This window comes from Neopelma chrysocephalum, unplaced genomic scaffold (assembly GCF_003984885.1).
Source record: "Neopelma chrysocephalum unplaced genomic scaffold, ASM398488v2 Primary Assembly neopelma1_68, whole genome shotgun sequence".
NCBI lineage: Eukaryota > Metazoa > Chordata > Aves > Passeriformes > Pipridae > Neopelma > Neopelma chrysocephalum.
In genome coordinates this window covers 8198154-8211130 of record NW_020897727.1, presented here as the reverse complement: position 1 = coordinate 8211130, position 12977 = coordinate 8198154, and positions in this window count along the sequence as shown.

The window sequence follows — 12977 nt, the reverse complement described above, 5'->3', positions numbered from 1 at the left end:
ATCCTATTCCTAGAGAGGTGTGTGAATCTGTGGGATTTCCACGTCCCACAGTGAGTGTGAAGGTTGTGTGGAGAAGTGTGATGAGCTGGGATCACTGAGCTGGTTTTCAGCAGCATGGGGACAAGGTGCAGGTGCCCCTTACCCATGTGGTGTGTGTGGGGTTTGTGCCCCACTGCACTCACCTTGGCAGCGGGTGCTGAGGCTGTTTGTCAGTGCTGAGCAAGGCTACGGTACAGCCTGGGACAGGAAGCCTTTGCTAATTGGACTTTTTGGCACATCTCTCTTGGCCCACGTGGTGTCCAGAAGATTAACTTCTTATCAGGCTTCACCACTGGGGTTTTCACTCAAGTCCTAATTATGCCATCCAAGAGAAAGACCGGAGAGATGCCTGAAGGCACCTGAGTTCTGGGAGCGTAGCTCAAAATCACTTAAATCCTACCCCCTCTGGCAGTTTGCTCTGCCTATCAGTCTTTCTTATGGATTGTTTTTGCAAAAAAAAAGCAAACCTATTCTAATTAACTCTGGATGGATTATTTCACAAAAGGATAAAAGCAATTAACATTTCCTTCTTACCTTGTGAAGCCCTTGCATGGTGTTGTTAAAGGTTATATTTCTGAAACCAGCTCACAAGAAGGTGAATAAATAAAATAAAAAGAGAACTTATTGTATGCAATTGAGTGATTTGAGTGCTATACCTATTTATCAAGAAATACATGGATTTTAGTTTTTAAGACTTCAATACTGGGTATTCTAATAGTTGCTTTATTGAGATCTGCAGCTGTGTCTGTAACTAGATCAGGACCTCACTGCTGACTGGAATTGTACAAATATCTGTCAGACAGTCCTTAAGAGTCTTCTGTCTTCGCAAATGAGACAGGAATGTTTTTATCTGGATTGTATTAACAGGAGATGAAGGCACACAAAAGAGAAATCCTTAATTTAGTGTCTGAGGAAGCCAAGCCCTTAACCCAGATCTGAAGGTCTTAAACATGTAACTCACCCCAAAACTGTCCTTCCACCCTGGCCAGTCTCTGCTTCTGCTCCCCTAGACCTTCTGCCATGCCTGTGGGAGATCCCCCTCAGCAGTGGAGCATCTAAAACTATAAATGCTGACACCACAAAATTGATATCTCCCCCCAGGTGGGAAAGGCATATTCCTGTCTCAGTTCTAACCTCTGCTGATGTGTTTTTTCACTTTTTTCTTTTTTAAATTTTCATAGCTACTGCTGTAGTTTTTCTGTTAAATTCCCTTTGTTGTTTTCAAGATGAAGTTCATAATCCTTAATCTTTTTCTCTGTTCTCTATTTCCCTCACAGTTTCTGGAATTGCTCTCTCCTTGCTCCTTAGCCATCTGGTCATATCAACTCCTTACATACCTTTTATGGCTTAAATGCAGTTTCCATATGCTTCATCTCTTTGTTGACATGAATGACAAGCCTGTTTCCCTCCTTTGGTTGTTTTGTCATTCTACTGTAATTTGTTTTAAACCTGCCTCTCCTTCCCATTGCACAAGGACGAGGTGCTGCTGAGAGGAAAGCTGAGCAGAGGGAGGTGGTGCTTCCCCAGCTGGCTTGAAACCTTGTGGGTGTGATGGTGCAGTTAAAATCCTCTCCCTGGGACACACACAGGAGAATCTGGTGCAGGCATCCATTGAAGTGAGCAGATTTTTCTTACACATTTCAGTAATTAAATCATTTGCAGGACTGGTATTTGGGTATTGATAATAGTTAATACTGCAGGAGATGGGAAAGAGAAGGGATGTTCACTGTCACTTCCTCACCTGTGATTTCTTCTCCTCTATTTTATTCTCTGCGATTATGCCAGAATCTTGTATCAGGCAGCAGATAAATATAGAGTACAGAGATACTTTGTTTGTGGGGTTTTTTTTCACACAGCACTTACTAAAACTGCAGAATTTATGGGCACATGGTTTTGTGATGGCCCAAAGTGTAAAGTACCCAGATAAAGGACTGAGAAATTTAAACCAGGAAGGTCCACCAGGGACATCCAATGTCTGGCACAGAAACATGTTTCTGGGCAGCAGGGAGATATTTTAGCACAATGTATGTGCTTTTCCTGGTCTGTTTTTCCCAAGATTTTTGATAGATGATGTGGCAGCTACTGGTGTGACTCTGTGGAGATGCTCTTATGCTGAGGAACCCGAGGAACCTTGGGCTCTACTAAGTTGGGTTGATCATGCACTACTTACTTGACAATATTTCTCTGTTACAACAGCAAAAAAAGAGCTGAATTTTCTGATTATATCTGTGTGTGCATGTATACATGTATATATTCCAGACCAATGATGTCTGTATATAATGGGCAATCTCACAGAGGGGGAGGCTGCACACTCAGAGATGCTTCATGTAATTTAATAAAGACCCTGTTGTCAATCTTCCTTCCTTCACAACTGGGCTTTTTGTAACCCTTAAGGATAATACAAAGATAATTGCTTTGCCTGGAATCTATAACACAAGGTGCATTTCAGGCTTTTAAAGTCAGAGAGAAAACAAAAGTGTAAATAAAAATCATTATTTAAGGAAACACGAATGCACTGAAAAGGGGACCAAAAAAAATAAGGAAAAGAAACTAATTTTAAACCCCTGCACTGTCTTCATTCATTGGCTTAGAAAATAGCCCAGTGCTGAATTGTCAGTCTGTGCAATTTCATCACAAAATTACTGGATGTTTTTTGTTTTATCAGTTGAGTACACAGCCCATTTTTCTGCCTAATTCTTCTCTAAACTTCAGCCAATGTACAGGCCTGGCTTTTCCCAGATTCTTTATGTTTGTGCCACGTGAAAGCTTATGATAAATAAAAAAAAATTTCATTCATTTGAAAAAAAAAAAAGAAATTACATGGGATGGAAAAGAGCATTTTAACACTCAAAAATTCATTTAAATGCTTCCATTGTGTTCACAGGTGGTTGGCATTTCTGGAATTAATTGGATTTAAATAGCCTTTTTACATGGAAATTCAGCTTTTTTTCAGATCCCTCTATTACTCATTGGGCATAAAGAATAGCTCAGTCTTGCTTTCTTCATTTAATTATGACATTACACATGGCAATGTAAACTTTAAGGATTTATTCCAACATTTTATTCAGTCCAACAATGTTTGTTTCATGTTCCTGTTTATTTCCTCATAATTTATCTTTATGGAGCAATAGAAACACCCTCTCTTGCCAAATGCCTAGTTTGTATGAATAATTAAATTGACAGTAAAGGACTCGATTCACCTCTTCATTATTCAAGTCTTACCAAGTTGCAGCATTATTGATTCCAGTAGAATAATGCTGCAATCCCCAGGAATATGTGTTAAATCAGGCCATGGGTACCCTTGATTTGTTAAGCACTTTCATAATATATTTCTAGTTCATCTCTGCCCTTGGAAACCCCAGTAGTGATCCATGGTCCTGATGTGCCACAAATTGTCCTGGAAAACTGAGTCACATATCACTGGCAGTGTTTCATTCCTTATTTTCATCCTTGTCCTGGTAAAAGTTTCTTTTTTTTTTCTGTCAAGTTTGATGGAAACTAAAAGGGGCCATTTCTTGTTAGGTGAGTTACCACTAAAGCAAATGAACCATTCAGAGGATTTCTTTGCTATGTAAATGTAAAATAAGGTCCATGATATGTAACACACTATTTCTGTGCCCTTTCACTCCTCTCCATGCATGAAGACTGAACCTGAATCACCTTGGGATAAGTCCCCTGAAGTTCTCTGTGCTCATTTCCTTTGGACTGTCTAGAAAATTATACTTGTTAATGGACAGTACCTGAGGAAAGGAATCTCAAATGGATAATCATTCCTATGTCTATCCCAATGAATTTTGCATAAGGGCTGAATCACTGAGGTTTAAAAGGTTTCAGGGCATTAAAATGTGTGGCATGGAAGCAGCTGAGAGCCATGACTTGGAGCTGAGCTGGTGCCTCTCCACATGGCCAGAGATGGATTAGGGGAGATGTGCCCAGGGAATGTGGGAGTACTGCTTTAGAGGAAGGCAGCCTCCAGTCTTTCATGGCCAGACCTGGAGAACAAATCTCTCCTGATTCCAGTTCTGGGGATCAGTCTCACCCTCAGCCCCCCACACAAGTTGAGCATTTGAGGAAGAAGTTTTTCTGCCACCTCTGAGCATTAGGGGGTGACAACACTTTTTATGGGAAACAAAGACAACCTTCCCTTCCTGGACTCCAAAGCAGAGGGCACATCTGTTTAATTGTGTGCACATGAGGAAATAAGTTGGGTTGGCATCTTTGACCTCACGGAGAATTTAGCAACCAAAGGGCTTGAAAGAGAGGCCCTGGTGATAATCAGGCTCTTGCTGATAAATGAAATTCTCTTCAAGAGTACAAACCTCCATTTTCTCTCATACCCTGCAGGCACATTTGGACTGTGCATTTTGATGTTTCTATCAGAGCTGAAAACATCTCGACAGTGCAAATCTTTTGGTGAGATAAAAATTGGAAACTGTATAAATGCTTTTTTTGCCAAGTGCTTTTTATTTCAATTCCAAAGCATTTATGAATCACACCACTTTCATGACTGATACTAAAAGAGTCATTTCAGTGATCCACCTCAGGATCATTGAAATACCACAAATATCCAATATATAGTACAGGATACAGCCATACAGATAATAACTTCCACTGTTTCAGGTGACCCTCTAAAGGGATATTTGACTGATTGGTGGGGTTTTTACCATTTTCATGCATTTCTATGTCAGTAACAGCAGACATGATTAAGCTTTGCTTCAAAGAGAAGCTCTGAGGGGTGTCTGCACAGGGACAGGTAACAGAGAGATTGTATCTGTGCCACCACGAGTTAGGAAAAAGTAACACCCACTTCAGAATTTGAAGAGGGAAATGTGCAGAAGAAGGTGTTGTTAATTTTCTAGGAAGAAAGGTTGAAGAAACATTCAAACACATGCTTCAAGTACACTGTCATTACGTGATGAGGACATGTAAGTCTGTAAGTACTGTTGGTTTTCCAGCTCACAGGGTTGTGGGTGTCTACCTGTACACACAGACAAAAATTCTTTCTTTGTCATCCCAGACATATCATTTAGTATCCCTGTGCCTCTGTTTCCTAGTCATAAATCAAATAAATATAACTACAGTGGTCTTGTAGGAACTGTGCTTGTAATACTGGGATGTGACAACAAGCTCCCATTTGAGGAGGAGGACAGGAGGGTATTGAAAAGTTGATCCTCAACTAACTGTGCTGAAAAAGACAGTTTTTTAACGGGTGGGTGAGTCACTAGAAAGACTGATTATTTAAAGTTGTGTAGCTGAAGAATAAAATACAGCAGTGCTTTCAGTTTTCAAATAGAAAGAGAAACGGTGTTAAAATTCCATTAGCTGCTGTGACGAACTCCCAGATTAAAACATGAATTGCTAAGCAGGTGATGTGGGTTTGAATGCTGAATGTTGTTGATTTTTTTTCCTCCTTCTCCTGTTATGATTTATTTTGCAAATCATTTAAAACTAGTGAAGGAAGGTCTGAGAATTTTATTTGGTTTGTTACGGGTGAGATTGATCTCTTCATCTTGTTTTTCTTAATACCATACTGTTCAAACAAATTACCCCTACAAATCCAGTTCTCCATTTATGATGCATTAAATATAAAAGAAAAAATCATTCCAATTAGATTTCTTTACAAGCCTTGTGACCTTGTGTTAGAAGCAATATGTATAAAAGACATTGTTGTGCTGTAGTACCACCCACTTCTTAAAAAGTACCCTTGAGCTCTTCTTAATAACTTAGCTGGTTTCTCCTTGAGATCTGTATCTGTTTTAATCCATGAAATATTAGCCTTGTTCAGACTAAAATACAAAGATATTATGATTTGATCATGTTAGTAAGGAATTAGTAGAGAGACCATGTCCTTGTGTTGCTGTCTCTGCAAACCTGTGAGGGATCCCCACCCACTGACCTCTGAAGAACTGTTCTACTTTTCCCTTTGAGAGGGAAGGGGAGAACTTTTACTCCTTGTGTGTGTTCTGGGAGTTGCACCATCTGCTTTGGGGGTGACTTTATTAGGCTGACACTGAACATTCTTTAAAAGCCCATCATCAGGGGAGAAGCCAAGTTCTTCCCTCCACCTCTTCACCAGACCCACCTTTCAATCCCTCTGACAGCACCTGCTCTTTGCAGGTTCATATTTCAAAAATTAATTAAGAGCTGCAAGCTGCTCTCAAAAGCAAGCCCTTGGTTTGCCCTTTCCTCCCTACAACCTGTTTCCCTGTTTGTTTGGAAAGTCCCATCAGCCCCCAGGCACAGACCCCTCCCAGGTTCAGGGCTGTCAGGCTTCAGCAGTGAAAAGCTTCAGTCCTGCTAAAGAGTTGCTCAAGCTCCTGTCCTGCTGTCAATAGGGAAGTGTTTTCCACTTTTCCCTGATCTCTGGCTGCTTCACCAGCCCTTCATGTAGAGGACCTTTTGGGTTGCTCGAAGGCTCTCTAGAGAGCTGGCTTGGCATGCAGTGGCACAAGGATTAGGAAGGGACAAGTGCTGCTCATGAGCTTCCCTGCCCAAAGCTGACGTTCTGGGCCATTACCTTCTGCAAGCTGGTCACTCTGCTCTCCAGTTCTACTCCCTGCATCCCCCTGCATTCTACAAAGTCAGGAGGACTTATGGCTGTGACTGCTGAAAGGTCAGAGGGGAAAAATAATCAGCAAGTGTTCCATTCACTATAATCTGAATATTATCAGCATCCTGAGTCAGCAACGGTGTGATGGGGGGGTGGGTAAGGAATGGATCTGTGAGTCACGTTTACAACCCAGCCTTTGTTGTAAACACTACAAAGATGCATTAATTAAAGATAAAATCAAGGGAAATGTCTGGCAGGATAGATAGAGAGACAGAGTGGAGCTGAAGAGATTAGAGGAAATGGTAGGCATCCATAAAATCAGGCTGAACCCGAGGAAATGACTATGTGTCCACTATGGGGGATTAATCTAAAACAAACCAGCCATAAAATAGGAAGAGAGATGAGTGAAATGAAAAGCAAGAGTCTGGAAAGCAGAAATGCTGTTTGGTTTTATAATATGATGGAGTAGAAGAAAGGAAAATGTAAAATTACTCCATTCGTGTAGTCCATCCACCAAACTAATCAAAAGATGCTTGTAGAGATTTTTAAAGAGAAGATGCAATGGATCATGGATTAAATGGGAGTAGTGTTACATTTTCAGTTCCTGTGGCTTTGGATTTCATTGTTTGAAAAGGATTTGTGGGATTGGAGAGGAATAGAGTTGACAAAGTAATTTATAGACATGAAAGTTTAGTCTTATGAAGAAAAGGCAGAAGAACTTAAAAGATGATCAGTGACATGACCACCACCCGCAGCTGTCAAATGGGTGTTACATGAAGAGAAGGGATATACTGCTTTGAATGATTTAGGAAAGACATAAAATTTCAGGCTGAATGCCTGGACTAGACGATAAAAAATACCTTAAATAAAATGTCACGTAGGCTCTCGAAGGAACAGGAGCTTTTCCAGCGGTTTTGTCCTGCCAGGTGTTAGCAGCCAGTGGCTGGTCTGGATGAGTGGGAGCCCTTGGTGTAAGCAGGAGAGGATGGTGTTTGAGAGAATGGTTTTTACCCTTGGCTCAAGGCACTGCTGCAAACTGTAAAAGTAACACCCCCTACTCTCTATTGAGCAGCACAAACACCACTCAGAGCATTCTCACATTCACTGCTCTCATTTGTGCTTTAAAACCTCTTACCCAGAGCTTAAATGACAGATACTCCTGTTTCTGCAGCTCTCTCTTCCTAGTCCCTTTCAATAATTCATATCCATCTACACCTCATTCCCGTGCTCCTTTTCATTGCTCCTTTGGTAAACAACAGGACATGAAAGGTACAGGAGATGCTGAGATATTACCATGGCTCCAAATACACCTGATGCTTGAGTGAAATAACTTAATTACCACTTGGTCTCTTATTGCTCGCTTGGGAAATATCCAGGCAGCTGCATTACATATAAATGTATGGCAGCAAGCAAAGGAGAAAAGTGAATTGGAAGGCTCATTGTGGCTGTAATATTTCTTCATGTATTGAAGTCAGAACTTCTGTAGTTCATTTTAACCATTTCACATGGAAAAAAACACAATAAACATGTCTCCATGCACCCCTTTGCTCGAGGTAAGCAGAAATTATCATCCTATTTAGTTGAAATGCTTTAAACCACAGCAATAGTTCCTTGCCTTAGACATGAGCTGCAGAAACCCCAAGTCCCTGGTAATTTTACATTAGTGCATACATTTTGTTCACAGTCTCTGCCCAGAACAAATTCTGCCTCCAAGATGTCACTGTTTAGAACTTTCCTTTTTAACAGTGGTGTAGAAGGACTTCAGTAAATGGCAGCATTTGGCGCAGCTCCATCTCACTGAACGAAGGAGACTAATTTGAATTTTATTCATTGCAGACTAGTTATTTCGATAGCAGAGAACAAGAAACTACTTAGAGGGTGATAGAGATCTCCAGAAGGCTGACTCTCTCCTGTTGCTTGTCCTTCCCTACTGGGTATAGAGCTGGCCAAGAGGGCCTGTCTTTCAACCTTAATGACCTCCAGGAGATAACAGCACTCAACGGCCGAGCCCAGGCTTTCTGTGTGGGTGTTGATTTTCCTTCTAGCAATATTTAATCTGCTGAAGGGATTAGAAATAGGAAAAGATTTTGATTAGAATTAAATGACCCAAATTGTCATAAGCTCCTCAAGTAACACAGGCAGCAGAAGTATCAGTAAGCTTTCCCTGATATCATTCTTGGTGGAGTCCTTCAAGACACCCTGGTTGTTAATCACACATTGAATGATTTTCCACGGCCCTCCACACTCTGATTGCTGCTGGGGTTTGTTCATGCTGCCATTTTGTACTATTTCTGCAGTAACTGGCCTTTCCAGAGGAACTCTGGCCAGCCTGTTTCCTTCTCAGGAGTCACCTCGGTGTGTCAGACCATGGGGGTGGAACCAGGCAATACAGTGCATCCTTTCATTCATGAGGTGACAGTGCAGTGTATTACTGCTGGTACTCTCCTCTTTTTCTGCAAAACCTTATAAAATCAATGCAGGTGCTTACTTCTCTCACCTGTAAGTGCATCAGCAGATAAAACAGGGAGAGTACTTGAGATGGTGTGATCTAAACACAAGATTATCAGAGGGCATCACTTGAACACACAGTCTACTCTGAACAATGACTAAGGAAAAAATTGTACTTTGCTGCTTTACTCAGCACTTCCAACTCCCTACTTGAACTAAGAGGCAGAACTGCTGCTGGTACTGAGGATGCTGCTCTCCTCCAGCTTTGGGGAAGCAATCCTGCCAGCAGAAAAGCAGCTAAATCATCTTCCCATTTCTGCCTTGTCAACAGAATTGATCACAAAGTTCAGGCAGAGTTCAGTGACGAACGAGAGCTGAGAGGGACCCAAGGGCATGGAGGGCATAGCTTGGACTATAAGTTCTTCATTACTGATGAAAGAAGAAGGAAAGAACTAAAGCTGATTAGAAAAATAAGAAGTGGCATAATGTTTCCCTGGTTTTAGGATGAGATCTTAATTTTAAGGCACAGCTTTATGAAGCTTTGTACTCCAACATATTTTTGCTGGCTGCAGGGCTTTGGAAGGACTAGTACACTCCAGATTCACATTCTGGTAGTGCTCCTAATTATTATGCTGTTACAGAAGTGTTATTGTTTTCATGTGAAGTGATATTAGCTCATAATTTATATTCCAGCTCAGATGAAGTGTTTCAGGGAATTGAGATACAACCACCTCTGTAGTACATCTCCCTCGCCATGGACTTTCCATGATGTTTTTGCTGTGTTATGGCTCTAGGATTTCCAACAAAACCCAATATTTTCTTACATGAATATTCTCTAGAAATCAATGCTGACTTCCTGGTGTCTGAGACAAGATTGTTTTTTCTATTACTTGGTCATTAGTGGTGTTGTAGCAGAGCTGAAGAGCCCAAGGAATAGACTTGAACACCCTCTTGTTTAGTACAAACACAGGACAAACAGATGGTTGTTGTCTTAGAAAGCTCACCCTTGAAATACATGCAACAGACTAAGTCAGCTCTGTGGGTTTGTATCATATGAAAATATTTCCCATTTTCAAGGCAAAATTGGGTCTTCGGTTTCACCGAGAGACTCTCAAGTGAATTCCCATAATTGTCATTAATTGGCCAATTGCCTGATATATATAATTGAAGGGCCAAATCCTGTTTGCCTCCATCCCAGGATTGTTCTGTTCGTTTCAATCCTGCTGGATTCTGTCCTGTAACTGTGAGTATGAAATGTTCATATGGACATGACAAGCCAAATCTGTCAGCAGTTGTTAGAGAAAAGGAAGGACCATCTGTTTCCAGGCCAAGGCCAAAGCAAAAGCAAACAGTTTCAGGCTCCAGTGAAGTAATGCTGAGCTGTAGATCATGTGCAGAGAAGACTGTAAGAACAAGTGTTACCATCAGTCATATCTTCACTTTGAATTTGCTTCAGGCAGTAAAAGTCTTTGGCTGATATTAACCCACCTTAACTAATGAGTCCTTTAAATTGCAATTCCTTCCAGAAGCTATTTACAATGGATTTAGCTGGCTAATGGTGATGTGTTTGAACTTCATCCTTTCATAATAAATTCCACTGATAATTCTTTGCTTTTCTGAAGCTTTGTCCTGCTAGATTCCCACCACGTCTCTCTCCTGGGGAGTCTTTAGAGTAAGAGCAGACTGCTGATTTGTAGTCAGAAGCTACACGACTTTATGAAATATTCAAAATACCTTGTTTTAAAAAGATTTTAATTTCATTACATTTACAGCTCTAATAAAAATTACCTGCAACATTTACTGTTTGTTCAATAAGTGATTTTATTTTATGTGCCAGTATACAGAACCTGGAGTGAATTTTTTTATAAGGGGCAAACTCTTCTGGCTGGAGATGCAATCTGGTCACACAAACACTCCCATATCCTGGTATTTCTATTAAAAACCAGTTTTTTAAAATTAGAATTTAATTACTGATCCCAAGCACACAGAATGCTGAGCTCCTAATGGCCCTTTCAGTGCTGTGGCACAATAAAGTCCTTGTGACCATCTCACCCACCCCACTGCCCTGCATGTTCCTGAACACAAGGTTGTCCTTCACTCTGCCCCTCACAGGACTAGGATGTCGTGATTGTGTTACAATATCAGCAAATGTTTTCCTTCTTTTCTCCAGATATGCTTGACTACAGTTCAGTTTGTTTAGGCTGACTTATAAACAAAAATAAGCTTTCATCCTTTTGCTTTTACTAAGAGTTATATCATCTTTTAGTGTGAATGTAGATTCTTCAAAAACACACCCTCATGACTAACTCATTTAAGATGCTGTATTCATGAGAGGGCCTCGAAATGTGCCAGTTGGCTTATTATTAACATTTTCTTTTTATACTTTTTGATCATTTTTATGCAGAAAAAATAATCTCAGTTAGTTGCCTCACAGTTTAATACGTAATTGACAGAAAAGTGATTTTATCACTATTCTTGATAGCATTTGTTTCAAATAAAGGCAAGAGGGGGGAAAGAAACCAAATTCATTTGTGGATAAATTCACTTGGAGAATACTTGAGACTATTCCCATAGTTCCATCTTTTTAAAGCAGCTCTGTGCTATGCTGTTTATTTGTCCTGTTGGGTGGGTTCAAGGAAGCCTAATTTTAATCCTTCTGTGTTTAACCTGAGAATGAACTTTCAGTGCTTTTGATATCCTGGCATTTAGAATTTATTTTTTTAAGGGACACTGATGCTTTACAACCTGTATAAGTAAGGAATAAGTCCACTTGTGTATTTGAAGTTGCGGAGTCTGGAATGTCTGGTCCACACTGGAGGTAAAATGAAGACACATATTCAAGGATACTCAGCCTTCAAAGAGGTTTTTTTTGATATTTCTGATTTTAAGATATTAATTTCTTGGTCACATCTATCTAGAAGCATTTCAGGTGGTGTTGTTTAATACTGATTAACTTAATTTTTGTCTATTCATTTGTCTTCTTACCCAGACAAAAATATAGACACATGATTTCTCCCACTTTGAGATATTGCACAGGGGAGTAAGTTATTTTGTGACTTTTTGGAATCATTTCCAGTCGTAATTTCTTTTCTGCATCTGATTTTATCCCCTAAAGAACAAAGCTATTATATTGCATGGGATTACACAAGCAAAGAGAGATTTAAGTGAGTAGAAAATCAGGCCAGGGATTTTGAAATGCTTTTATTGCATTGACACATCTTGATTTAAGTGTATATTTAGTGTTCTTTTTTAAACCGTTCGCTTGTGCAAAATAATGTTATTACAACAAAAATGGAATCATCGCATTTATGAATGAAAGAGGATAGTTCTGTCATTCTTAATATTTTTCATCACTTCATCATTTTCAGTCTGACTCCCTTCTGCTAATCTTGTTGGTTTTAAGTTGTTTCTTATTTATTTGTTATTAAAGTTGATTCTGGGTCATTTTGATCCATGATAGATGCCCCACTCCTTCAGAGGAGGAAAGCTGGGCTCCTAAAATTACCTAATCCGGTGAGTTATCCCACAAGAACCAAGTGGGAACGTTTCCCAAGTGTTTGGGAAGCAATCAGCCACTGAGCCCCAGCAGTTATCCCCCTCTGGGTTATGCCTTGGATGGGATCTCCTCGGGCAGGAGAGAGCCCTCCTTCCTTTGGCAAACTGCTGGAGAAGGGGCCAGGAATGTGAGGTCCCCTCAAACCCTTGTTAAAACATCCTGTTCTGTGCATTTGCCATTTCTATTTGGAATCAGCAGAGCTGGAGTGACAGCAAGAGTTCTCTCCACTGACAAATCTTGGTTTTGCTCAGTTTTTGGGACTTTTCTCGTCTGACATTTGATGAATGAAAAACACCTCTCTTCCCAAAGGCTGTTTACCCTCCCTTTCATACACAGTTCTGCTGCTGTCAGATATCTTATGAGTGGTTTAATCAGGCAGCAGTG